General features: G+C 45.9%; 1 protein-coding gene across 3 annotated transcripts in view; it reads right to left on the reverse strand.

Annotated features, from left to right (window-relative positions):
* COL8A2 (collagen type VIII alpha 2 chain) overlaps positions 1-27,651 on the reverse strand; it is a 200,312-nt gene that overhangs the window by 108,138 nt on the left and 64,523 nt on the right. For 2 of the 3 annotated variants that reach the window (XM_053267900.1, XM_053267902.1), the window contains exon 2: positions 9,068-9,132. The exons of the other annotated variant lie outside the window; for it this stretch is intronic. The gene's annotated coding sequence lies outside the window, so the exon portion shown is untranslated. The remainder of the gene's footprint in view (positions 1-9,067; positions 9,133-27,651) is intronic. 3 annotated transcript variants of the gene reach the window in all.

Here is a 27,651-nt window from a genome sequence, read left to right on the forward strand (position 1 = left end):
TCCGCATGTGAACAGCGTAGCTCAAATTGTGTTATTGAAGTGTATTGTTAGATACCTCACAATGTTTTGGTATGAACCTTGTCTGCAAAAGGTTGTGCTGGTTTTTATTTTCAGCTAGGGCTTTGCGCTTGCTAGAGTTCAGAGGGATTGCAAAATAAATGAAGTACAAAATTCATCTTCCTGAAAATTTGTTTCATTTTTATTTAGTTATTTAGTGATTTTAAAGCCTTTAGGCTTTGATGATGATGATATCCTTGAAAATGTGTGGGCAGTGACTGCTAGCAGTGGAGGCAGTCGGTAAGGGCCAGGTAAGGAGGAAAAGAGCGAGATTCTTCTGTGTTTCAGTGGCGTGTGCAGAGGTGCTCTTACCCCTGGACTTTGGGGCCAAGGTCCAGGGCCTCCACAGCCCCTGGAGCCCCACAAATCTGTTTTAGTCTGTCCCAGGTGGTGTGGTCGCCTGGCAGAGCATAATGATGCTTAATTTGCAGGGTGGGGGGCTTCCAAAGGCCTTTAGGGCCAGGCTCCAAAATTACCTAGGTGTAGGTGCACCTCTGGGTGTGGGCCATGTTTCAGGTGCACCAGACTGGCCACCTCCTCCCTTTGTGGCCCCACCACCACCATCGTGCAGCCACCAAGCTGCACTCGCCTCAACTCCACACTGGTGCAGCCCCGATGCTAGTGAGAACAGGTGGCCCCTTTAAGCAGTTATGTTCTCACAGGTACTTGGGGTGAGCATGACCAGCAGACAGGCAACAAGGTGGGGTTATGGGCAAGTGAAGGCGGACGGGGGTGAGTAGTGTGCAAGGGGCTGCACTTTGGATTTTGTCCCCAGGCCGCCTTCAACTTTGCTGCACCACTGCTGTGTTTTTATCCCTCCTTCCAGCCCTTCCTGCACTGTTGGGAACTCTGGCAGCCACTACAGTAGTTCATCAGGTCTTAAGGTGCTGCTTCTGAACGTCAGAGCTGTGAACAGAAAATCCATCAGCCATACAGGACTCGATCCCAAGTTACAAAGTCAACCTGGCCTGCTGGGCCACTTTCTCCACTCCGTGCATGATTTTATAGACCTCTATCATGTTTCCCTGCAGTTGGTTTTTTTCTAAATTAAAAAGCCCCAGTGTTGTAGCCTTGCCTCATAAGGAAGGTGCTCCAGGCCCCTGATCATCTTGGTTGCCTCTACTGCACATTTTCCAGTTCTACAATGTCCTGCTTTAGATGTGGTGACCAGAACTGTACACAGTATTCCAAGTGTGGCCCCACCATAGTTTTGTATAAGGGTAATAATATAATATTAGCCTTTTTTCCCCAATCCCCTTCCTAATCATCCCTAAGATGGAATTGGTCTTTTCCACAGCTGCTGCACATTGAGTTGATACTTTCAACGAGCTGTCCATCACGACCCCAAGATCCCTCTCCTGGTCAGTCACCGACAGCTCAGATCCCATTAGCGTATACTTGAAGTTGGGAGTTTTTGTCCCAACGTGCATCATTTTACACTTGCCAACATTGAACCGCACTTGCCATTTTGTTGCCCACTCTCCCTGTCATCCACTCCCCAGGAGACTTTGCACACAGGACTTCTGGCCCGAATCTCCTTCAGAAGAGTGTGTGTGCATTCACACACCAGCCAAACTTACCTCGACTTCCCTTTGAGATTTTTGGACCGACTCTACACACAAACCAAGCTTTGTGATGCAAATTCTAGCTTCTCGATGTATGTCCAGGTTTTTTAAAAGCTGGTTTTAAGCAACTTTTTCTGAAAACGCCAGAGCAAATGGAAGAGGCACTGAAGTAGAATCATTAGCAAGGTACGAGGCATTCTCTCTTCAGAAATACAGATCTATCTCTACAGGAGCTCGCTTTCTCCCCTGCCCCCATTGGCTGGAAGGAAAACACGGAGCATGCCACATAGACTTGTTTCAAGAAGAAAACCTAGAGCAGAGGGGAGGGGCTGCTTCCCTCAATGCCACGAGTGTACCTCGAAGTGGCTTCGCTTAACGTTTACCCCGAAGCCTGAAGCCAAGTGTGAATAACTCCCTGGAGAGATCCTTTTGGAGCTCCACACAATCAGTTTTGGATTTCACTACTCTAAATAGTTTGGTGTCATTTGCAAATATACCACCTCGCTGCTTACCCCAACTTCTCGATCATTTATTAATAAGTTAAAAAGCACCAGTCCCAGTACAGATCCCTGGGGGACCACACTTCTTACTTCCCTCCATTGTGAAAACTCTCCATTTATACCTACCCTCTGTTTCCTGTTCTTCAACCAGTTACCAATCCACACATGTACTTATCACATGACTGCTAAGTTTTCTCAAGAGTCTTTGATGATGAACTTTGTCAAAAGCTTTTTGGAAGTCCAGGTATAATATTTCAATCAGACCACCTTTATCCACACGCCTATTGATACTCTCAAAGAACTCCAAAAGGTTGGTGAGGCAGGATTTACCTTTGCAGAAGTCATGCTGGCTCTCCCCCAGCAGGGCCTGTTCTATGTGAGTAACTATTTTATCCTTGAGAATGCTTTCCATCTATTTTCCCGGAACAGACATTAAGCTAATTGGCCTGTAATTTCCGAGATCACCCCGGAGCCCTTTTTGAAAATTGGTGTTGCATTGGCTACTTTCCAGTTCTCTGGTACAGAACCTGATTGTAGGAATAAGTTATATATTTTTACAAGGAGGTCGGCAATTTCAATTTGAGTTCTTTAAGGACTTTTAGATGGATGCCGTCTGGCCCTGGTGATTTGTGAGTTTTTAATTTTTAAAGACAGTTTAGAATGTCATCTAAACTGCAAATGACATAATACAGGCAAGAGTGGAGCAGAAACCCAGCAAAATACCTACACTGCCAGAAGTGAAGGGTGTGCCACAGGAAAGAGGAGTGCAGAGGTGTGCCCAGGTGCAGGCGGGGTCATGCCATAGATCAGGCCTGCTCAACTTCGGCCCTCCTGCAGATGTTGGCATACAATTCCCATAATCCCTGGCTATTGGCTGCTGTGTCTGAGAATTATGGGAGTTGTAGTCCAAAAACATCTGGGGGGCCTAAGTTGAGCAGGCCTGCCATAGATGGAGTCTGCACTTTGCCACATCAGCCTCTGAGCCCAGCTTGAGCTGGATCCTTCTACACATATTGACTTCCACACATATGACTATATTGCACACTGCCACCACAAGATGACCCCTCTCTTCTTTTCACTGACCACTCAGGCACATCTGGCAAGGCAAAAGGGAAAAAGAGCTGGCAGCTTCTAGGTGAGAGACATATTGAGATTTGGAGACTTCAGGCTTAACCTAGAAAGCTGGAGCACGTTGGGGTGCAGGGCTCTCTGCCTGGGGATCCGATGCAGCCCACTGCTGTTTGTGGGAGAGCTCTGCCATTTCAACTCCATCGAATGCTCAACTTGTAAACAAACCAAGTATTACAAAGAAGTCATAATAAGCCTCCAATAACCTTTCCTTCAAAGGAAGTCAGAATCTAAGCATCACCATGCTCCTAGGACTTCTCACTGTTTGGATCAGTGGAGCAGGTAACAATATACCTACAATGTGGAAGGAGATGGACTGTGTGAGGATAAGTCTGTTTCTATAATCTCATTTTATCAGTCTGCATATGGCCCTGTGGCCTGTACCACTGTTTAATGCAGACAAAGAAAATGTCTCAGATATGAAATTGAATCTCTCTCTCTCTCTCTCTCCCTCTCTCTCTCTCTCTCTCTAGTGTTCCCTTTTTTTTAAAGGTCTAAACCACTCCTCCAGCCCCAACCTTTTTCAGTGTCTGCCATCTCTAAGAACATAAATATATTCATGAGCTCCGTCTCATGCTCTGGAAAAGGTACTGCAGTTCGGAAAATAAATTCCATATGAAATGTGTTGTGGTACAATGGAGCTTGGCATCTGTAGCCATAAGGGAGCTTTTCTTCTCTGCACCACCTTCCCTCCAGCCGCCTTCTCCCTCCTTCCGTTTCCAGCCTGAGGCACATGCCTAGGCCCAGCTGTTGGGAACACAGAGAGAAGTTAACTCTCTGAAGGCTTGGAGCTTGCAAATTCCCCCCCAAAGGCAACGTTTTAAATATGTGCCATGCAACTGGGTTTCAAAGTACTTCTTCCTTCTGAGAACAGACTTTCTCTTTGCTTCCTGCTAAAATGCAATCACTGACCTCTGAATCTGAAAGTGCTGCCACCTCTCCTACTCCTGCTAACACCACCTCAGATCCATCCTTCCTTCTTGTGGTGGGTGGGTGGTGGGTGGGAAGAAGCATCTCCTGTTTCTGAAGCTGGGCTGATGGTGGCAGGGGGCAATGGTGGGGAGGAAGGAAACTTGTTTATGCTTCTTTTAATATCTCCCTTCTGTTTTACATTTACAGTCTTTTCAAAAGATATGGCGCAAGCGTTGCCAAGATTCCTAAAGAGATATCCTGAGAAATGTAGACCGGTTTCCCAACCAAAACTCAAAGAAAACAAATGTCAGGCCAGCAATTGATATGAAATAGTTTAAAAATGAGAAAAAGCTGCCTCAAAGCTAGGTTTACATTAAACTACATTTCTGCAACCAGAGGGAGGGGAGCCTCAGAAGAATTCCTCTCAGCCAAGGAAGAAAGAGAACCTGGGCTGGGTGGAAAAGGCTAATGTTACCTGCCAGTGAAGAGTCCAAAAAGCCTTTGGCAAAGGAGAGAGAGAGAAAATTAGAACCGTCATTACTTTCAGCTACACATATTAATTTGGGCATGAAGTGAAGGGCGGTAGGGCAGTGGGGGGAAACCTGAAATCAGAAGAGTACAAAATAATTTACCAGCCAATTATCGATTGTAATACCTAGCCACTTTGCTCCTGTCTACATTCCACACTTATACTGCACTCCAGCAAGTAGCTGGAATTGACCCAAAGCTAGGAGCAGAGAGACATGGATTCAAATCCTGACTCCGCCATAAAACTCACAAGGTGATCTTGGACTAGTCACTAACTGACAACTTAACAGGATGCTTGTGCAATGAGAAAAGTTGTGCCTGCAGAAGAGAATCACACCGCTGTGTGTGAAGACGTGGAAGTTTTTCAGTCTGCTTTTAGTTCATGGAGGTGTGCATTCACATTCCAGCCAAATTTACCCTGAAGTCCCTGAGAGCTATCGGGGAGCACTTCACACACAATTTGGGTTTTTCATTGAGCATTACAGTGTAGCCTGTTTTATATGCGGGTTTTTTGTTTTTTTAAAAAAAATCCATCTTTTGGTCGTTTTGCGGGGGCAATTCCAAACTCGCAGTAAAGACTCTCAGTAAACCTACAGTACAGCTTGCTGTCTGGGAAAGCCCATGGGGATTTTCAAAACTGCTAATGTTTGGGGGGGGAAATTCCTTTAACACATATGAGAGATGCCACAGGTTGCGCAAGGACATACGAGACATGCTGCAGGTGTTGTGCATGTGCTAGCACTACACCCGTCTGGAACCTAAGCTCCGGACTTAGCCCAAGTAGGCAGGGCAACAGCCTTCTGCTAGTGCACCATTCATGCAAAAACTCATTGTTAGGACACCAGCCACTATTTTTCAGCTTAATGTAACCTCACAGGATAGTTCTGAGGATAAAAAGGGAAGCTGGGGTGGGAAGAACCTTATATGCTGCTCAGTTCCTTGGAGAAAGGCCAGGATATAATTAAGAAAATAAAGGCTCAAACAGCAAAAGAAGGTCAGGGCACTCCCATCACAAGGCTAGGACAGGGCTGAGAGCATCTAATGCCAAGAACAGGGCTGTGGATCAGGAGATATTGTGAGGGTTACTGATCATTTGGGAGCCTTGCCGCCTCCTGACAGCAGAGGCAGCTTTTTGAAACAACATGCTTAAGCTTATTGGTACAGTTCAGCTTCTACATAGCTGGCTTTAATTGCCAACAGCTCAAAAGCCTCCATAAAGCACCAGCATGCCATGTTAAACCAAACAGGAAAAGGAGAGGCTGGTCAGCAGCAGAACTGGCTCGACAATACAGCTTAGTGGCAACCCTTAGGCCTAGACGTCACAGGGAATGTGTGGCCACTGCCAACCCACATCTCCTCCATGCACCTTGCCACTAAAATGAAGGACGCAGGATTGCACAATGACAACATCCTCTCACATTCCTCCACCCCTTTCAAGTGGCCATCAATGAATCAGAAATGCTGGACGCAATAGCTGCACATCACAGATGCCTTTCATTGGACATACCTAGAGGAGACGTGGGCTGGAAATTAGCATCCTCCACTAAATCTAGCTGGGCCATCTAAGCTTTGGTCAGAGGTAAACATCACGTTAAAAATGAGCTAGATGGCCTGTCATGTATATTTCCCCTCCCGTGCCTTGCCCACACACGCCTGTCACCTCTTCAGGATGGCGGGGTCACATGGTCTATTCCCTCTCTGAATCCCTCATTCAATAATCCTGTTCCCCCCTCCTCCCCACACGGAGACATTTCAATGATCACACGTCCCCTAATCCCCACTACACTGTAGACAGAAACTCTTTTATTTCCTACTGTATATGCCATGGGACTTTTCCTTTCGCAGATGTGGTGTGACAGATTTACATATCCAAGGAGCTTATGAACCTTTAGTTTATTCAGTAGGTGTGTTTCATCCTCACAGATCTCACGAGTCAGATATTAGAAATCATGAACCCAGCAGGTCTCTCAGAGGGCACCCTTGGCTATGTCCACACATAACAGTGCATTTTTCGAATGGGCTTAGTTCTACCCTGTAATATATTGCACCAGATGTTTGCAGCCAGATGCATGCTCATTTTAGATTCCTTTAGAGCGCAATCCATTTTTAAAATGCTGGAATTGTGTGTAAGCAAAGTCACAGGGCCATCACATGGCCTCATTCAGAGATATTACTTAGCCATGGTTAAATCTAAACTCTTAAATGATGGTTAAGAAAGAAGTAGCTGCAAGCCATGGTTTGAGCCATGGTTTGAAGGAGTTCTTCAAAGCATGGCTAAGCTTTACATCTACACAAAGCAAGTCATTAAGGCAATTTCCCCACCTGCCACTACAGCATTTATGCTTCCAAGCAAACAAAAGAAGGTGTTGCTAGTGGGTCAAGGGGCAGGTCCTAGGCTCAATAATATAAAACCATTTTTTTTTAGTATACATCTGAGATCTTAACCAGGGTTAAGACAACAAATCCATCCTTAAGCACTGGAGCTGTTCAGAGGTAGCACTAACTCATGGCTCAGTGTTATGAGCACAATCAGCCCTTCTTCCACATGCAAGAGGAGTTCTGGTCCTTGTCTGCAGTACCACATCACTGCAACCTGGCAAACTATGGCTTGCACAGGGAACACTTTGCCCACAAACCAAGATCCCAAACCCCAGTTTGACTCCAGTTTGTGGGCAGGGACTGGTTTGCTACTAAACCAAGTTTCTATTCTTCTGTCTTGCACATGGTGGAGTGAGCAGAGGCTTCATTCTACTCGCATTTGTAATGCTAAACCATGGTCTCCTCCCAAAATACAGGGGACAGAGCAAACAAGAGGAGAGCTGGTCTTGTGGCAGCAAGCATGACTTGTTCCCTTAGCTAAGCAGGGTCCGCCCTGGCTGCATATGAATGGAAGCCTAGATGTGTGAGCACTGTGAGATATTCCCCTCAGAGGATGGAGCAGAAGGTTCCAAGTTCCCTCCCTGGCAGCATCTCCAAGAGAGGGCTGAGAGAGAATCCCACCTGCAACCTTGGAGAAGCCGCTGCCAGTCTGTGTAGACAATACTGAGTTAGATGGACCAAGGGTTGGATTCAGTATATGGCAGCTTCCTATGTTCCTAAGTTTGTTCCTGGCAGGGAGAGACAGCAAGCTGATGCTGCAGCAGCAAAAGTGCCCACAAGGAGAGGCCAGTAGCAAAGTTGCTGCTGAATCCTCACTGGCCTGCAACAGCAAGCAGTGATACACACTAAGAGGAGAGGCCAGCAAGGGGCAAAAGGCCCAGAGAAGTGACAATGGCAGCAAAGATGAGGTGGGGTGGCAGAAAGCAAGTGGAGTGACACCCACAGCAGAAAGCAGGGTGCCCACACTCACTACCCGTGGCCATCTCACATGACCTCATAAGAGAGCCACCCTTAAGCTTCTCCCAAATGAAGCACCAAGAACAAGAAACAAGAAACAAAATTAAAAACCATCAGCTGTTCAGGCTCACTTTTTTGCCTCTAGGCATGACAGAAAATATTGGTCTACACAGATCTATGGCGCATCTTAATGTTTCTGGTGGAGGACCTAAAGGCAAAGAGCTCCAGCAAGCAACACAAAATTGCTCCACAAGCTTCAGGCACCATTGCCAAAAGCAGAAACACACATCCCTGCTGATATTACACGGACTGGGATATGGAAGGAAGAGAGGGGCAGATTTAGAGTATTTGCCTTGGTCTACCTCCAGATTAGTTTGCAATCTGGGGTAATTGTTGTAGGGCAGGGCAAGATGTGCCTCATATACCTTTGTAGAGAGACCTGCTACCTCACACAGTCCTAACCTGCCATATAGACAACTGCACTTTAATTCCATGGGCCTCATGCTGCACTGTGCCTTTCTGATCACCTGTTGACTTGTCAAACTGGATAAGCCATTGTGGTAGATTGGCTGGGATTGTGTTCTGTTTCCAGTTTGAATTTTAACTGAAGTGTCTTAGGAACAAGGGTGTTGCCAGATGTAGTCTGAATCCGCAATCCTTTTCCTGTAGCATCCATTTCTCACATTCCTCAGCTCTTTTCAAAGAGTCTCCCACAGACGAGAGGGAGGAAACCCCATGGCTTTTCCTCCTTCCCCAACATTCTCCTCAACCTCCTCACAGCAGCTTTCACCTCACACACGTTGAAACAAACTCAAACCTCCTTGACCAGCCCGACATGCTGCATTGTCAGTCTACCGAAAGCTCCACCATCATAGCCCTCTCTCAAATCACACGTGATAAAGATGCCACCTTTATTTTCCTGATGTTGGCACAGAGGGCGATACTGTCCACCTCGTCCTAACTGCTAGCAAAAATCGATCTATTTGGTAATCAACACGAAAGCGATAAGGCACAAAAAGCAAGCAAGCAGAAGACAGGTACCTTCAAACCAGTACAGCAGCCAACATCCGCCCACCTGTCAGTCAGTCCGTCCAGATGAACAGGTTCTGCAGAAGAATGAAGAACACGAAAAGTCAATGCTAAAGGAGCAGAAATCCAAAATCCAAAATCCAAAATCCAGCTGAAGGGAGGCCTTCCTGATTTGCTCGCCCCTGAAATAAGCTCAGCCTCTCCCCTCTGCCTGCCCTTGCTTTGCCCTATAAGGATGACTGACAAGCCCAGCTTTAACTAAGGGATTTTGTGGGTTTAAAGCATGTGACTATTTTTCCTCCTGTTTTGTCCATTAACCCCTTTTCAAAAACAACTGTTTTTTCCTCGCTTGCCCATGTCTTCTTTTCAAAAGGGATCCCTACAACTGCAGGAACCAACCGAATCTCCAGCTACCCTCTTTTCCCTGGGTGCTAGGGGTCAGCCCCACTCCCATCACCTGAGGAACCCCACATGGAGAGAAGGGATGCCTCAGCCCTCTCGGGGTGCATAAGGAGGGCTGCCTGCAGGCGACTGAGGAAGACTGTCACACAGGAAAGGTGTTTTGTCAGCGTCCTCGTGGGCTTTATTGGCTGCTTTTACACTCACTTCAGTATGAGACGGTTCAGTAACTGGAGGCACCAGGGACAAACCTTGCCCACTGAGTAGGATTGTCCATTTCCCCCAAAAGCCAACCCAGGAACAAGAGGAGATTGTGGAAGAAACGGTGGCTGTGGCAACAAGATTTGCTGTCACTCCCCTCAGGGGTTGGTAATGGCACTCTGGCCCATTGTCCTCCATCCCCTATTCAATGTGGTCCTCCCATAGGTCAGATTGCTTTCGGGGGGAATGGGGGAAGTTAGCAGAAATTCACAAGACCAATTTTCATGAATACTGGCCACACCTTACCAAGGCAGTCTTCATCACTCATCATAATACTGGGTAAACTTTGCTACGAAACCACTCACTCACATGCCTGTGAATCTTGGACAACACACTGATTCCTTCACCCCAGCAATCCTGGTGCACTGAACTGGCTTTATGAATGTTTCACCATATAGTCCAGTTCATAACTCACTACGTCCTGGAAAATCTTACTGTAGTTAGTTCAACAGATCCTGATGAACCAGGGGTGTATCTAGGGTGTGGCAGGCAGGGCACGTGCCCCAGGTGCCACTTGAAGGGGGGCGCCATTTTTTAAATTTTTTTTTTTTAATGGCAACCGAAAACATAATGGCCACTGTGCATGCTCAAATGGCCTCTGTGAGGCCCTAGGCCATGCCAGGCCTTGCAGAGGCCATTTGAGCATGCACGGCAGCCATTTTGTTTTCAGCGGCCATTTTTTTAAAAAAATATATTTTTTTAAATGGCCACCGTACATGCTCAAATGGTCCCTGTAAAGCCCTAGAAGCCAGAGGGGGGGAACCTTTGCAGCCCCCCCCCACGGCCTTTAGGAAGCCCCCCAAAGGGGCTACAGCTTAAAAAAAAATAAAAATTAATATAATATAAGTCACTATACACATATTCAGTTTGGCACTATGTACAGAGAATCAGGGCTTGTGAATACTGAGCTGAAGCTTATGAGCTAGGATTGTATTCATTTGTTCTTTGCTTCTTGTGATAAGTGAGTTAAATGTGATGTCTTAATAATATGGCTATTAATGGTGAGTTTGAATCAATGTGAAATCCTTAGTATTAAGGCCCACTGGGAGTTTCTTGCTCTCTTTCTCTCATTTTAAACGTCTTTCTGAAATACTAGAATATATTCCAAGCAGTGACACAGTTTACTCTGCATATCCTTTAATTATTTTCAGAATATCTGGGAAAAGTCAAATTCTCCATTTATTTTTATATGTAATAGTGATGCTACAATGCATAGTAGAGAATTAGACAGGCACTTCTGTTTAGTTTTCCACGTACACCTCCACATAGTATTTGGGTATTTCACGAGCCCCAGCATACTGAAATTTGTAGTTTTCCAGCATTTTTTGGTCTGGCTACGTCCACTGCTAAATAGTTTTTGAAATATTAAAAGATTAATGAGCTTGGCTTGTATTTTTCAGCTGATATTATGGTAAAGTTATCTGAAAGATGGGTGTCAGATGTTTGGACAGGGGGCACAATTTCAGTGCTTGCCCCAGGCGCTATTTTCCCTAGATGTGCCTCTGTGGTGAACCATGAACTGGACTTGTGTTGGAAGTATTCACAAGACTGGTGCCACCATGCAATGTAGGAAGAACCACAGAATATAGCAGCTCAAGGCTGAACCACATGACTTCTTTCCTCTAGTGAAGGTCAAGATCGTTTTTTGACTCCTTACTTCAAGGCCTGTGGTAGCTGACATCTGTATGGAATATACTGCAAGAATACATGCACAGCATCTTTATTTCCTTTGGCTTTTCTGTGCAACCACTAATTCTGAACACAGCTCCAAGCAATTTTGGAAACCCCACCATGAAGGTATGAAGCCTTCGAAGGACTTGCTGAAAAGCTTGGTGCCACTTTAACAAGCAGGCTAAATAATATGCAACTCCTTTGCCAGGCTAGGATGATTCATTGGAAACCGTATAACCCACTTCTTGGATGTAACATGGAGCCTGGAAAAGTCCTGCTCTTACACAACAGCTCTTCAAAGAACAGCCCTCCAAACACAAGTTTGAGTTTTAAAGTGAGAAAACCAACGACGTCTTTTTCAAATGACAATCTCCTTAACTCTCTTCCTTTCCCCTCTTGCTAACCCTTCCTTTATGGCAGGTCAGAAGAGTTTTAGCAGATTTCATATTAAATAAATATTTTCAAACACTAAAGGGCTTAGACCCAAGAGACCCAGTTAGCCAAGTTTCAAATACAATTTTCATTGTTTCCCCCCACCTTTTATTAGCTTAGCTTAAAGCCCCTGAAAACACTGGGTTTACAATGGAAACTATGACAGACCTTTTAGCTGTTGCAAACTGAACACCATGCTAACACATCCAGTGCAAGGTGTAATTTTTTCCGTGGGTTTAGAATAGATTCCAAACCCATGTTTAATGAAGTTCAAAACTCCATCAGCCGTTTGAGCAAAAGTAGTAGAGTGAGCAGAATCACTTTAACAAGAATGTTTTTGAACAATTAAACAGCAGTGTGGTGAGGGGGACAGAGATGTCAAACTAAACCAGATGATGTGCTGGGCTACTAAAACCCCATAGGGCTATCTTCAGTACCCATTGCATTGCAACGCTCAGTCAGTTTCACTCTGATAGTTACATGAGACCCAACAGTAGTCATTCCATTCTGCTGTGGACTGATAAGCTAGTTGGAAAATCACTAAAACTCTCTACCTTCAGGGGAGACCTACTGCATCATCTTGGTTTGAAAGGTCATAGAAATGTATGCAGGCGGCATTCCTATGGTTGAGAAAACCAAGCCAACACTCTCCCTTTTGCTGTACTTTACTGAAGCCACCATGGCAAAACTAGGAGCTTTGGCCCAATTATGAGAACACATTCCCTTCATTCAGTGTATGGGAGATGAGAAGGCCTCATTTATACACTGATGTCATCATGCAGCCAAATCCGATTGGCTTTGTGGTGCTGTGACATCACTCAATGTCATCCTTGATTGGCTAGGATCATACAATACAGAAGAAACAGCAGAGTGGGGCAACACAGTGGCTGTGAGCAACTGCAAATAATGAAACAACAACATTTGGGAGGCTATTTGGAGGGCATTTTGTGTCTCACCAAAAGTTATCTGAATGCCAAATGTGTTCACAATTACACATTCAGTATAGTTCTAGTTTTTCAAGCATGCTTGCCCAGCGTTGATAATTTGAACATGGGGAAACCTCTAATGAACTTGCAGAGAGCTCCCTGGAACCCAGTTTGAAAACTGTCCTGGTTGATAATTGTATAGTTTGTTTATTACATTTGTACACCGCCCCAAACTTTCATCTCTGGGCGATTTACAATAGTATAAAACAAGTTAAAATATATACAAAAACTTAAAACAATTTAACAATTTTAAAATCATCCATTAATTAAAACCGTAACATTTTAAAGAACAGAAAAAGCTTGGGTGAAGAGGTGGGTTTTCAAATGCTTTCTAAAAATTGTCAAAGATGGGGAGGATCGTATCTCAGTAGGGAGCGCATTCCACAGCCTCAAAGCAGCAACCGAGAAAGTCCGTCCCCATGTGGCCACCAGCCGAGCTGGCGGCAACTGGAGATGGACCTCTCCGGACGACCTCAATGGGCAGTCAGGATCATAATGAAGAAGGCGTTCTCTTAGATACCCAGGGCCTAAGCCATTTAAGGCTTTATAAATTATGACAAGCACTTTGTATTTTGCCCGGAAACTTATTGGCAGCCAGTGTAACTCTATCAACAAAGGAGTGATGTGGTCTCTCCGAGATGACCCAGAGACCAGCCTGGCCACCGCATTCTGTACCAACTGAAGCTTCCGGACTACATACAAAGGCAGCCCCACATAGAGCGCATTGCAGAAGTAGAGTCTGGAGGTTACCAACATATGTACCACTGTTTTGAGGTCGTTCATCTCATGAAACGGGCGCAGCTGGCGTATCAGCCAAAGCTGATAGAAAGCCCCTCTTGCCACCGCCTCAACCTGAGGTACCAGGGAGACGTGTGGATCCAGAAGTACTCGCAGACTGCGAACCTGTTCCTTTTGGGGAAGTGTGACCCCATCTAGAACAGGGAGATCAAAATCATCTCTAGAGTTCTGACCCCGCACAATAAGTACCTCCGTCTTATCTGGATTCAGTTTCAGTTTAGTTGAAAAGGTAACATACAGAACATTTCAGTTATAGTGATCTCCATTTGATAATACACATCAAGGAAGACTGTTAGCCTACCTGCAAGTCCCTATGAGATTATCCCACATTTTTTTCATGTGCCCAGGCCCTAGATGGGTTCTTTCCACTGAGAAAAATATGTCCCAAGTATTTCTATAGAAAGTTGTGGCCTCTCGGTATTATTGTCCTGTGAGGGAATGACTTAGGAGCCAAGGAATGACTTACGAGGCGAGAAACTGTTCTTTTAGCTTCAGTTCACCACCTACAATATGGAATAATTCTGGACCTACCCTTACTGGGCTTCCAGTGGGGATTGTTGGAATAAATGCTCAGATTGCTTCACATGCACTAAGGAAATTGGCTATTCACAGGCTCATTAGACAGGCAGGCAATACTCACAGCTGAGATTCAGCAGATGGCCTTATCACTAGAGTAGCAACATCGGTGGTGGCCCATGTCTACATTTTTCGGCAGACCATCACCACTTGCTCAGCCACCCACCTCTGTCCTTCATGGCAGCCCCCTGCCACCACTGACTGTGCCGCACCCACCCACTGGTCTCTGCGGTGGCCCCCAACTGACCACTACCATTGTCTGTTGCCTCCCATTATACTTCTACGACACAAGAGAACTTGTCTTCCCCAGCTATAACAGGCACTAGGGTGGTGATGTCACACTGTGCTGCAGCGATATAATAGGAGGCAACTGGCATTGACAGCAGTGGTGGTGAGCAAGGAGAATGCTGCTGGAGGCAAATGGCGGATGAGCACATTGACTTCCTCCTTCCCAGTGGCCTGTGTGCAGAGCACACATAGGAACATAGGAAGCTACCATATACTGAGTCAGACCCTTGGTCCATCTAGCTCAGTATTGTCTACACAGACTGGCAGCGGCTTCTCCAAGGTTGCAGGCAGGAATCTCTCTCAGCCCTATCTTGGAGATGCTGCCAGGGAGGGAACTTGGAACCTGGATGCTCTTCCCAGAGTGGCTCCATCCCCTAAAGGGAATATCTTACAGTGCTAGTCTCCCATTCATATGCAACCAGGGTGGACCCTGCTTAGCTAAGGGGGACAAGTCATGCTTGCTACCACCAGACCAGCTCTCCTCTCCTGAGCACACAGTTGCTCAATTGTGGCTCCAACCCTGGGCCTTCTCTATCTTTTCACAATTTTCAGTTTGCAAAATGAGAAATTCTGTACATGTCGAAAGCCCTTCTTTGAAACATTGCAGATGTACTTACAAGCAACAGTGTCCCCCACCCCCCGCCGCCACCCCCAAGTCAGGGCTTCCAAGTCAGGGCTTCCATGGCCCAGGTCGAAGAAGAGAAAGCAATAGCAACTTCAGCTACTATCTGTTTGAGCAATAAAAAGATCTGCCTCTACAAGCAGGGTCTTTACAACCTCCCTCTTGCACTGAGTAATTGTTCTTCTTTGCTTGCATTCCAGAAGGGCTGCAAGTCTTTGCTTTTTCATCTGTCCTTGAGGATTTTTCACAGGCCGGTTCATTCTTCTGTTGCTTTGATTTCATTAATTCCATCATCATTATAGGCTTTATTTCTCCCTCTTATAAACTGCTTTGAACACATTATGAAAAAGTGGGATATATATATGTATAGATATGTATGTATATATGTATAGGGGTGTGTGTGTGTGTGTGTGTGTGTGTGTGTGTAGGTAGGTGTGTGTGTGTGTGTGTGTGTGTGTGTGTGTGTGTGTGTATATATATATATATATATATATATATATATATATATATATATATATATATATATATGAGAATAAGTGATGAAGCAAAAAAGAGACGGAAAATTAAACGCTAAACAAGAAGATAGTAAGGCCTGGGGGTGGTTTGAGGGAGGGGAAATTTCCAACCCCATTCCTGGAAGAGCCTCCGTGTGGCTCTGCAAACTCACCACACAGACAATAGCAGCAAGAGCGAGCTCCACAATGAGAAAAGGGAACTGGGTCCTCTGAGGTATCCCAAGATGCAGGGCATGCCCAGTCGACAGTGCACCAGCAGCTATCCTCTAACCGGCCCCTTAGGAGAGGAGAGCTGGTCTGGTGGTAGCAAGCATGACTTGTCCCCTTAGCTAAGCAGGGTCTGCCCTGGTTGCATTTGAAAGGGAGACTAGAAGTGTGAGCACTGTAAGAGATTCCCCTCAGGGGATGGAGCCACTCTGGGAAGAGCATCTACGTTCCCTCCCTGGCAGCATCTCCAAGATAGAGCTAAGAGAGATTCCTGCCTGCAGCCTTGGAGAAGCCGCTGCCAGTCTGTGAAGACAATACTGAGCTAGACCGACCAATGGTCTGACTCAGTATATGGCAGCTTCCTATGTTCCCTCTAGCCACAGAACTCTCTGACAAAGATGGTCACCAGCTCCCAGGGACTGCTTTGACCAGGGATTTTAGCAGATGATCAAAGACTGGGGTAGGGCAGTTGCTTATTTTGTCCTACCTTGGTAAAAAAAATCAAGCTGCAAATGTTGCGTTTCGTAGGTTTGGATGGGCTGGGTAGATGGGCTTCCCATGGGCTCTGCGATCAGCAATAGCTGATTTTTCTGTCTCTTGCCCTCTAGTTGCTGGTCATGAGAATGGGCTCAGTATCTTTAAATGTATGTTCTCTGCCCCACAGGAGATCTTGTAAGATAGGGAGATAGGGAGGGAAATGGAGCTTAGAATGAACAGTTCACATGGGTTATCTGATAAGCAGAGTCAGCAAGAATATTTGACTGAAAGACCTTTCTTTAAAAATTAGTGTCAAGTTCTGTTTCAGTTTTCCATGGAGATTCTGCAAAAGGAAGCATTTCCATGTACAAAAGGACTACTGTTTGTATGTATCACACAGGAGTGTAACATTTCCCCCTCCGAATGCATCTGGAACCACACTATGCATTCTCCAGGGCATTCTGGGTGAGGGTGGAATTGTGACCAACAGGAGCTGGCCACTGGGAAGAACAGAAGCACTAATGCCGCTGCCACCAGCACTAACAAAAGGCATGGCATTTTAATATGGGGGTACTGATTATGAAGAGACCCTACAAGTGTGACTGAGTTTCACTAAGCCCCTGGCCCTTCCAGCACCCTAAAATTCAGCAAAATTATACTCCGGTCACCTCTGCTAAAGCACTATATAAATGCTAAATATTAGTGTGCATTGCTCAAAAATAAATAAGTGCGCCATTTGCACATGACACTAAAAAGCATGTTTGAACCTTGTGCATTATTTTTGCCACATGTGGATGCTTTTACTGCAGGAAACATTACATGGGTTTTATATTCACGTTGCAGGACTAATTTAAAGAACAAACCAGCTGAAGTCTCGTGTACATAAACACCCCAAGGGTCTGACATGGAGAATTTATTACCTTACCTCCCTCCTGCCTCTCCAGGACCAGCAACCATATTCCAGATCACCAATGAACCCCTTTTCTTTCTGTTGAAGAGGAGTATCGGCAGGAGGCGGGGGTTGCACAGCCCTCCCCTGCAGACATGCCTCTTGCCTAGAGCCTCTGGTGCACTGAAAAGCTTGCATCAGTTGCGCGCATCTAAGCTTGAACACTGTTTCTTTGCCACAGTCCGATTCCTAGGCCTCCTATGACCCGGAGTGCTTCGTGCAAAGCTAACTGTACCTTTCAGCCTTTCCTCTCACATTTGACACAAACATGCAGCTTGAAAGCTCCAACTATGCTAATCTCTTGCTATTCAAAATTCAAAGCTGGAATATCTCATGGCTGGAATATCTCATTACCATGCTCCCAATTTGCCCTGCAATCAAACATCTAGGCTTATTCTCTCATAAAGGCTTCCAGAGGCTACGCTTTTCTCATGGCTGTCAAAATCACAAGCTCTAGAATGCTGAAACAAGAACTGTCTTATCGCTGCCGCCGTTTTCTTCCTTTCCGCTGTTGAGATACTATCAAGTGGAAAACTAAGAAAGAGGTGTGGGTAGCTACAATTCTTCGCTGACAAGATCACTAGTCACAAGCTCAAGACAGAGCATTATGCTCTTAGCTCTGCACTCCTGTAAAGAGGCTTTGACCAGGTATTGGGACCTGAATGGTTTTGATGCCCCTGTTTTGACCAAAATCTGTCTTTTCCATCTGCAGCATTCCTTCAGAAACCAGTCCCACAAATTCCTGGGATAAATTACTCCATAGAATACACAGGGCTAGTTTTTTCCCATCTCAAGGTCCAGTGTGGGCATGCTCAAATCCTGAAGCTTGGGGGGAAGACGGAAAATAAAATAGACGGCTAACCACATGAAAGCAATATGAAAACACCCTAGCAATAAAATATTTTAAAATGTTAAGGTCATGTTTCAAAAATAACTCCTACGTTACCGATGGCATGGCAAGCTGGTGTGCCCCCTGCCTCTCTCTCTTGAAGCAATACATGTGTTAAGCAGGGCAATTACCTGCAATGTGCCTCATGTGCTCTCCTTCAAATAAATGAATCCTGCACACGCTTATTTGCAAGTCCCATTTAATTCAGTGACTAACTTCTGTGATAACATGCACAGGAATAAGCTTTTCATCTGCCTTCAATATTCCAGCAGCGAGGCAAAAGGGAGCAAAATTATATTTCTGTGCTAAGAGAGGAGCAACCAGGTTATAGAGCTAAAGGTGTTCACTTAATGGCTTTTGATGGCTGGGGGCTACTAGCTATTGGATATACACCAGCTGCTTGGATAGGGGATGCAGGAAAGAGTTTGGCAATCAAGGTTTCTCCTTTGCAGGCTACAAGTTCAACGGTTGGCAGCAGGCAACAGCAAAAGTCATGGGGAAGGAGGACTTTTAATATAATCTCACACACCCCTCCTAGCATCTCCCTGTGGATGCCCATTGTTGAAAAGAGCTGAGCACCAGGACCTGCAGGGACACTGCTGGGCAAGGATGTCCCTCTTGCCTTCTAGCACATAGCTACCACTGGGTGAGATGTAGCATCAAATTCCTGGTGGGGAAGGCACCATGGCCTGTTTCAGGTGGTGATGGGTCACCAGCTGAGGCAACTCCAGCAGGGATTAGACCAAAGGGAATCATCCCTTTGAGGACGTCACAAGAGTGACACCATTTAGCCTGGGCTAGATGGAATATGTTATTGTGCACATTCTGGCCCTTCTGGTGAGATATTGGACTGGTTCACACAATCATTCAAATCTAGGTTTAATGTGGGTTACTGACATTAGTGTGACTGTGTGAACCCACACCAAGGCAAGAATCTCAGATTCGTCTTGGGCCATAAACCACCTTGGACATGAATTCACACAATCATTCCAATGTCAGTAACTCACATTAAACACAGATTTGAACGACTGTGTGAAGCAGGCCAAAGTATACACTCACTAATGCAACAAATTTGAGATGTCAGCAAACCATTCAGTTAGTTTCATAAATTCAAAATACAAATACAAAAAAAAACCAATTTCACCGACTGATTCATTTTCGTAGATGGACCATAACAGCAAACAGTTCCTCTCAAATATTTGAAATCTATGAAAATGAATTGGTCAGCAAAATGTTTTTTGTTATATGTGAATGTTATGGTGTCCACACACACACCCGCCGCCCCTGACTTTTAGCACGGATTTGAGGGACATTCATGGCAGAAAACTACGGATCTCTACATGCATCTTTTATATGGGCAGCAACATAGTTGAAATCAGTGCTGAAACTGGTTCAAATTGTCATTTAGAAGGACTCAGTAAAAAGGCACTTATAGGGCAAGGGAAGCAAGGCTTTTTCCTCTCCTCCAGAGCAAAAAGGAAATCAAATCTGTGTCAGCTACTTACAATGTTATGCAACTTTCTGGAAGACAGACCAGAAAACAGAGTTTGCATAATATTACAGCCCTCTTGTTAACAATCCAGGTGCTTCTCGACAAGAAGCAAATCTGTTACAAAAAGCTGATGGGATTTGGTTAAAAAAACCGAACCAACATATCTTCGGAAAACGCAGTGAAAACCACTAAGGTGTTAGGAAGCGATCATTCATTGACAAGCATGCAAGTGACTGTGCTGATGGTGAGAAAGTCGTTTCCCAGATGCAGTTGGGCTTTGGCAAGATTGATGAGAGATAGCAAGCTGGATTGGCTCTCCTGCCCATAGTCTTTCGTCAGCTACCAGCACCAGCTACCTGCCAATTTATTTTGCTGGTAGGACGGAGAAATCAGGATCTAGCCCAGACACACACGTACGCACATTTTTTGTGTTCTAGGAAACAGCAAATATTTTGAACTGCTGGCTGCTGCTACCCTTGCTTGGGAAAAATTGCACAGATACAGCTGAGTGTTCACCGCGGTTGTCTTTGACAAAGATTTATAATGTGGCAGCTAAAAGAAGAAGGTGAAGAGAGATGGGTGGCAGAGGGGTGGGGATCAAAGATTTTTACACTTCCCATTTGCAAATAATTTAAGGATGGAACAATGCAAAAAAAAGGGGGGGGGACACATATACCCAGCATATTATCCAACTGCTCCTATTTTCCCCTTTAGGGGGAGCCATTACAAAATTAGCTTTCTCTATACCGAGCTTTACTAGCAAAATACTATTCAGCTATACTGAAAAGCTATACTTTCCATGAGGAAAGGCAACCACCTCCAACAGCAGATTACAGGAGTGCCAGCAAGGTGACAAGATGCCACCTGCCACCTGATTTGCCTCCCTCTCCACTGCCTGCTGCCACGGGGGCAAGCCACCCCCTGTCAGAGAGCAGTCATTCTCAGACAATCCTCCTCCATCTCCTCCCTTCTTCCTTTTTCTCCATAGCGGCAACAGCTGCTCTCCGGACGATGTGCCCTCTACCCCACTTTCCTCCATACCACTGAGCCAGCAATGACAAGGGGGAAGCAAGCAGCAGAAGCAACATGGAAAGCAGTTTTAGAGCACAGAGATGCTCTGTATAATCTCCAAGACTCTTCAGCTTCTATATCTCCTATTCCACTCTCTGTCCATTTTCACATCCAGGCCCGCATGAAGCAGGTGGCAGTGGCAGCGGCAGTGGCGGAGACAGAGAAGGTTGGACACACGGAGTCAGGCAGTGGCCACTGCTACCTGACTTAGCATGCAACTCCTTTTATGTCCTGAAAAGGGCTATGAAAGGGGGAGGCCTATAGATGGGGAGCAGAGTATATGTGGATGGGAACCAGGACACAGAGAAGGGGATGTTTAAACCCTTCACTTATACACAATTTACCCACCAAAAATCCTCCAAGCCGTTATTTATTAACTATATTTCCCAGACGTTCCTGCAAACCTTCCGGACATCTATGTGGGCCCCAGTTCCATAGGAGAGGTTCCCTTGGTGCCAGGAATGGCAGGTACTGCACAGATCTGGCCATGCTGGTTCAAGTGTCTACCTTTACGAGGCATCGGGGTGGTAGTAAGCATTTACTGGAATCAGGCATTCTGACACACAGGCCTAGCATTGAATCCAAATGGTTAGTCTGGCCCTAATAAAGTGGACCTTAAAATGAAACTCGGCTTGCTAATATGCCCAGCTTCAGAAGCCAGTACCCAGGATGTTCTTGCAGAGTAAATGAGTTGCCTACTGTAAGGGTTGCCAACTTTTTAAATCACCCCTGTAGCTGTAAATTAACAGCAGCATGAACTATATCATTGAGAATATGACAACATAGTAACAGCCCTGCTGGATCAGCCCAAGGCATCTAGTCCAGCATCCTGTTTCACACAGTGGCCCACCAGATGCCACTGGAAGCCACAGGCAGGAGTTGAGGGCATGCCCTCTCTCCTGCTGTTACTCCCCTGCAACTGGTATCCAGAGGCATCCTGCCTCTGAGGCTGGAGGTGGCCTATAGCCCTCTGACTAGTAGTCATTGATAGACCTCTCCTCCATGAAGTTATCCAAACCCCTCTTAAAGCCATCCAAATTAGCAGCCAACACCACATCTTGTGGCAGAGAATTCCACAAGTGGATTATGTGTTTTATGAAAAATTACTTCCATTTGTTGGACCTAAATATCTTGGCAACCAATTTCATGAGATGACCCCTGGTTCTAGTGTTATGTGTATGAGAGAGAAATTTCTCTCTATCAACTTTCTCCACAGCATGCATGATTTTATAGACCCCTGGTGGTGCAGTGGTAAAACTGCCGCCCTGTAACCAGAAGGTTACAAGTTCGATCCTGACCAGGGGCTCAAGGTTGACTCAGCCTTCCATCCTTCCGAGGTCGGTAAAATGAGTACCCAGAATGTTGGGGGCAATATGCTAAATCATTGTAAACCGCTTAGAGAGCTCTGGCTATGAAGCGGTATATAAATGTAAGTGCTATTGCTATTGCTATTGCTATTGCTATCATGTCTCCCCTCAGTCATCTTTTTTCTAAACTAAAAAGCCCCAGCCTTGCCTCATAAGGAAGGTGCTCTAGACCCCTGATCATCTTGGTTGCCCTCTTCTGCACCTTTTCCAGTTCCACAATACCCTTCTTTAGATGTGGTGACCAGAATTGTACGAAGTAGTCCAGGTGTGGCTGCACCATAATTTTGTATAAGGGCATTCGAATATTAGCAGATTTATTTTCAATCCCCTTCCTAATGATCCCTAGCATGGAATTGGCCTTTTTCACAGCTGCCGCACATTGAGACGACACTTTCAAATGGTGGACATCTTGAGAAGGTGATAAAAATGTATTGCCTTGCCACGGTCAAGCTACAGCAGCAAAGGAACATTGGCAATCCAGGCAATTTCATGAAGAGGTTTCATGGGGAGGAGCCATAGCTCAGAGACAAAGCACATGCTTTGCATGCAAAAGTTATCTGGTTGAATTCCTGGCATCCCCAGGTAGGGCTGGGAAAGACTCCTATCTGAGACATTGGAGAGCTGCTAGCAGACAAGACTGAGCTGGATGAACCAATGGTCTGACTCTTACAGAAAGTACAGAGCTATCTTAGAGTTTGTATGTTCAGTTTGTAATAGAGGAAGAGTGATCATTGATGGCAGAAGTACACAAGAATATCCCTATTGGCCTATGTGGATTCATTACACACTTTCATTACACAGGGAAGGTTCCAAGTTCCCTCCCTGGCAGCATCTCCAAGATTGGGTTGAGAGAGATTCCTGCCTGCAACCTTGGAGAAGGTGCTGCCAGTCTGTGAAGACAATACTGAGCTAGATAGACCAAGTATCTGACTCAGTATATGGCAGCTTCCTATGTTCCTATTTCTTCTATTCATTTTGACTCTCTTTGGACAGTGCCAACTGTCAACTGCCATGTGCCAGCTACACCTCTCACTCACTCACTCCCCCCCAAGACAGTGGGGTACTACTCAGTTTATGTTCTAGGCATTTTTTCAAGTGTTTAAACACTTTGGTGTCTTAATAACCTTTCCTCATAATGAATCCCTATGAGGATTCATTAAACACCAAAGAATCTAAACACCTCAAAAAATCCTAAAATATAAACTGAGTACCCAGTGGCTTGCAGATTGTGGAGGGTAGCTGGCACATTGGATGCCACTAATTCCCTACTCCCACCCACAAAGCAGTGGGGTCAAATGAAGGTGTGTAATGAAGACACCAAAGAAACACTTCAAAAATTCCTTTAAAAAAATAAACTGAGTGCCCTATTGTGTGTGTGGCTGGGTGGGTGGGCGGGGCGGGGGGGGTACTTGAACATGGTACTTGGCGGCTCTGGCCAATGACAGTCAAAATGAGCAGAAGAAATGAAGGTGTATAAAGAATCCTCATAGGGATTTATTATGAGGAAAGGTTATTAGACACCAAACACTTCAATATTCCTAAAAAATAAACTGAGTACACCACTGCCTTGCAGGTGGGGGTGGGGTGATTTAAATCAACATGGGGCAAAAAAATAAACCCATTTTGCCCACATGCTGTGCCCTGATCTAAATCACCCTTTCTTTTTTTCTTCTTTTTTAAAGACAATGATGTTGGGAGTTCCAATCATGCACTACCCGCTTCATGTCTAGCCTGGCCCTCAGTTAAGGGAACTTTGATAAACAAGCACTGCTAAAAACTTTGAACTTGCGTGCATACAGACCTTGGAGTAGCACATGCTTAGCAACATTTCTTAATGCAGCAAACTCAAGAGGACACGCCCAGCTTAGAGCTTCCTATTCTTCTCATTTGCTTTAATTAAAGCTGCTGAGGTCACCTATGAAGAATTCAAACACCTTCCATTGAGCCAGCCCTAGTGTTTCTCAACCTTTTTGGAGTCAAGGACTGCTAAATTCTTCGTGCAGAGTTTCAAGGACCGCTACATTCTTCATGCACAGTTTCCCGGACCAGCAGTAAGTAAAGGGATTTCAAGTCTGTCTATCTATCTAACAGACTTCTATACTGCCCAAAACTTGCATCTCTGGGCAGTTTACAATTAAAATAATATAAGCATTAAAATCATTAAATTTGGAATCTTTTGCAAACATGAAATATTAGGGGTTCTCCTTGGGTCTCTCAGTTAACCTTGGGTCCCTCAGTTAAACTCCTTGGGTCCCTCAGTTAAACTCCCATAACTCCCAACCACAATGGCATTTGGCCATTATGGCTGGGGATTATGGGAGTTGAAGTCCACCAACATCTGGGTACCCAAGGTTGAGAACCCCTGAATCTAAAAGCTTGGGTGAACAAATTTGTCTCCAGTATGTCTTCGGTATGTGCGGGGTGGGGGTGGGGGGTGCTTGTGATTACTCAGTGGAGAGGGGATGTTGGGCCATTAGAAAAATTCAAAAGCTACATGGGGCCAATGAAAACAACACACAAGCAAGCTTTTGAATTCCCCCAAACGCTTCATCAGGCTGGATGTCAAGCAAAGCAAGAAGGAGATGAGGAGAGGAGAGCTGGGCAAGTTCAGTAGAGCTGGGAATCTACAGTTTAACCCTCTCATGATGGAGGTGGAGTTTTAGCAGGAGTTGTGTAGTTGCAGGGCCGGATCCAGATGACGTTAGTCAGGACCACCCACTGAACTTAATTTAGTCATCTCTCATTTGTGTCAATGCTACTTGGTCATGATCACCTGGCTTGATCTGGACCCTGCTCTTAGATGTGCACTTTGTGAGGTGGACCTAATGAAACCCGCGCAGCTCCTCCAAAACTTCTTAGAAACGGTTACATGGCAGGTGCTGGGAATGGGGTTTTTTTTTAAAACGGTGAAAGAAAATGTGAAGAAGAGTGGTGGGGACCTGGCATTAAAGGGAAGGGGGTGATTCTGAGATGGTGGAGAGCATGGGGCGTTGTAGTGGTGGATGCCTCATCTTCCTCGCTGGGGAGACAGGCACTGTTCAGGGTGGGTGAGGCAATGGTGCACCGGACTGCGCTCAGAAGGTCGCTTGGGTCCAAGAGCTGCCGCCACTGTCCTTGTGCACCAGAGTGTAGCAGGTGTTCCCCCATTCTCTCTCACAATGCACGCTTCTGTGCCCCCCTCCCAACTCCCCTGCATGCGCCAATCACACCAGCCTGCCTTAGGGGCCACACAGCTCACGTGGCCCCACATGTTGCCCACGCATACCTGTGAGCCGAGCCAAGGCAGCCCTCCTCCCTCCCTCCTCTGCTTAGCCCTCACCGTGGCATGATCCCGGCCAGAGGTTGTCCCCCGCACCCGGCGAGTTCACAAAGGGGACCGCCGTCTTCCACCGGCGGTTCAGACCAGGAGGTTATAGGGGGCCAAGGGACCACAACACCCCACCAATGCAAGAGGGAAACGGCGTTTCCTCTCTAGGTGCTTTGGCCGCAACAGGCAGCTGGTTTTAAATCGGTTTGGATCGGACACAAACCGCGCTGGGCATCAAATCCTCAAGATCACTTCATTCCAGTGCCATTCATCCAATGACCCTTTTACATGAATGCACAAAATGGTATCTTGCCTCTTCTCCACACCACGCTGCCTCCCTCCTCCACTTAGCCCTCCTTGGTATGTGTGCTTGCTCCCCATCCCCCAAGGAAGGTCCACCTGCACTCCTTTTCTTCAAAGCCCGAGCCAAGGCGGTCCTCCTCCCTCCCTCCGCCACTTAGCCCTCACTGCGGCATGATCCCGGCCAGAGGTTCCACCCCCTGGAGAGGTCACAAAGGGGACTGCCATCTTCCACCAGCAGTGCAGACTAGGGGGTTACAGGGGACTGAGGGACCACAACGCCCCACTGATGCAAGAGGGAAACAGCGTTCCCTCTCAAGGCGCCTCGGCCACAACAGGCAGCTGGGTTTCAATCAATCAACCTTTGACTGCAAACAATGAGCATGCAAGAACCAGCAGCCCTTCAAGTGGCGCCCACAGCCATACCTTTTCCTTGATGCCCCCGCACCACATACAGTCTGAAGCTGTAAAGAGAGGGAATAAGAGAGATGTAGGAAGATCTCAGCAGCACGTGGAGGCAAGGCGAAAGCAGGGTCCCGCGCTTCCGCGATACTCCTCTTCCTCTTCCGTGCCATGCGCAAAATTGAGGAAGTGAGTGCCTTGATTGCAGTAGTTGGGGGGGGGGTGTGACTCCCAGTCAGGGACCGGCACTCAACCATTCGGGGACCGACAGCGGTCCAGGGACCGGTGGTTGAGAAACTGTGCCAGGTGAAGTCCGATTTTTCTTTCCCTCCCGCACCCAACCAAGAAGTGCAGAGCCCCAACTTTAACAAGCTGCACAGCTGCTCATTCAGCAACCAAATGACCAGCCTGCTCGGACAACCAGCAAATGATTAGTACATGCTGGTTTGAGGATATAGTGGAAGAGAGTTCCAAGTATATTATGGGGGCAAAACTAACACTTCAGAGATGCTGCTGTTAATCTGGAAATCCAGTCCGAGACAATTTCTTTTTGAAAATGAACAATAAGGCAAACAATTCACATTCAAGAGAGGAAAGTACGGCTTATGAGACTAGCGGTTTACTGGGGGTTGATTGGGGGCTGAGGTTCAATGAGCAAAGATAACTGTATTTGGGGGTGCAGAATGTGCAAGCCCTTTGGGAAGCAGCATGCAGTATTACATATTACACCGCTGTTCTGTACCTTCAGGGATGCAACACAAGAGAGGGAGAATAGTGCTATATTCTGGCACTGTGTGCACCCCCCACCCAAGAATTGGCACCCTAGGCAACTGCCTACGACTGCCTAGTGGACAGGCCAACCTGACCATCGATACACTATTTCAGGTTTTACAAGTACGAACAACCCATCCTTCTACAATGGAAAGGGCAGACAAGCCATAACTGAAACACAACTATTAATCTGCTGTCAAGTTAATCACAAACCATTTAACTGATTAACAGTTTTCAGCACTCACCATTTTTACCAAGAACAGCAATTTCTCAATAGCAAAAATGTTATAGCCAGTTTTGGTCGTTGTCAAGAAAGTGTCCAAGTGAAGAAAACTAACTTCAATGCATGGCTTCAAAATGCTGAGAACCTTACAATAAAAGCTTAGCATTGTCATGGAAACAAAAATTCTGCACATACACTTTAAGGGTTCCCCCATCTTTCCACCTTCAATTTAACTTAGAGAGCATGTAAAATATTTTATTTCTGGGATGATCTTTCTGACCTGGCAACAAAAGTGCTGAACTCTCTGGCATGTTGGAAACATTGTAAATGGACAAAGTGAGCACACACTATTCTGCATCACAGGCTGATAATTAAAAGCTCGTGTGTTCAATCAGGCATGTCACCCATTGAATCTCACACCCTATTTCTTATTCCCTCTCTCTCAGTTCCAGTACAGAAGGGAAAGGCCTCTTTCCATGTTTTTATACCGCCTAATATGTACATCTCTAGGATTACTCACATCCCAGCAAGAAAAATTAAAAGTCAAGATTAATTTCGGCAGTCTACCAAACTGAAGAAGTGACCTACATTTG

Source organism: Hemicordylus capensis, chromosome 7 (genome assembly GCF_027244095.1).
Source record: "Hemicordylus capensis ecotype Gifberg chromosome 7, rHemCap1.1.pri, whole genome shotgun sequence".
Taxonomy (NCBI): Eukaryota; Metazoa; Chordata; class Lepidosauria; order Squamata; family Cordylidae; genus Hemicordylus; species Hemicordylus capensis.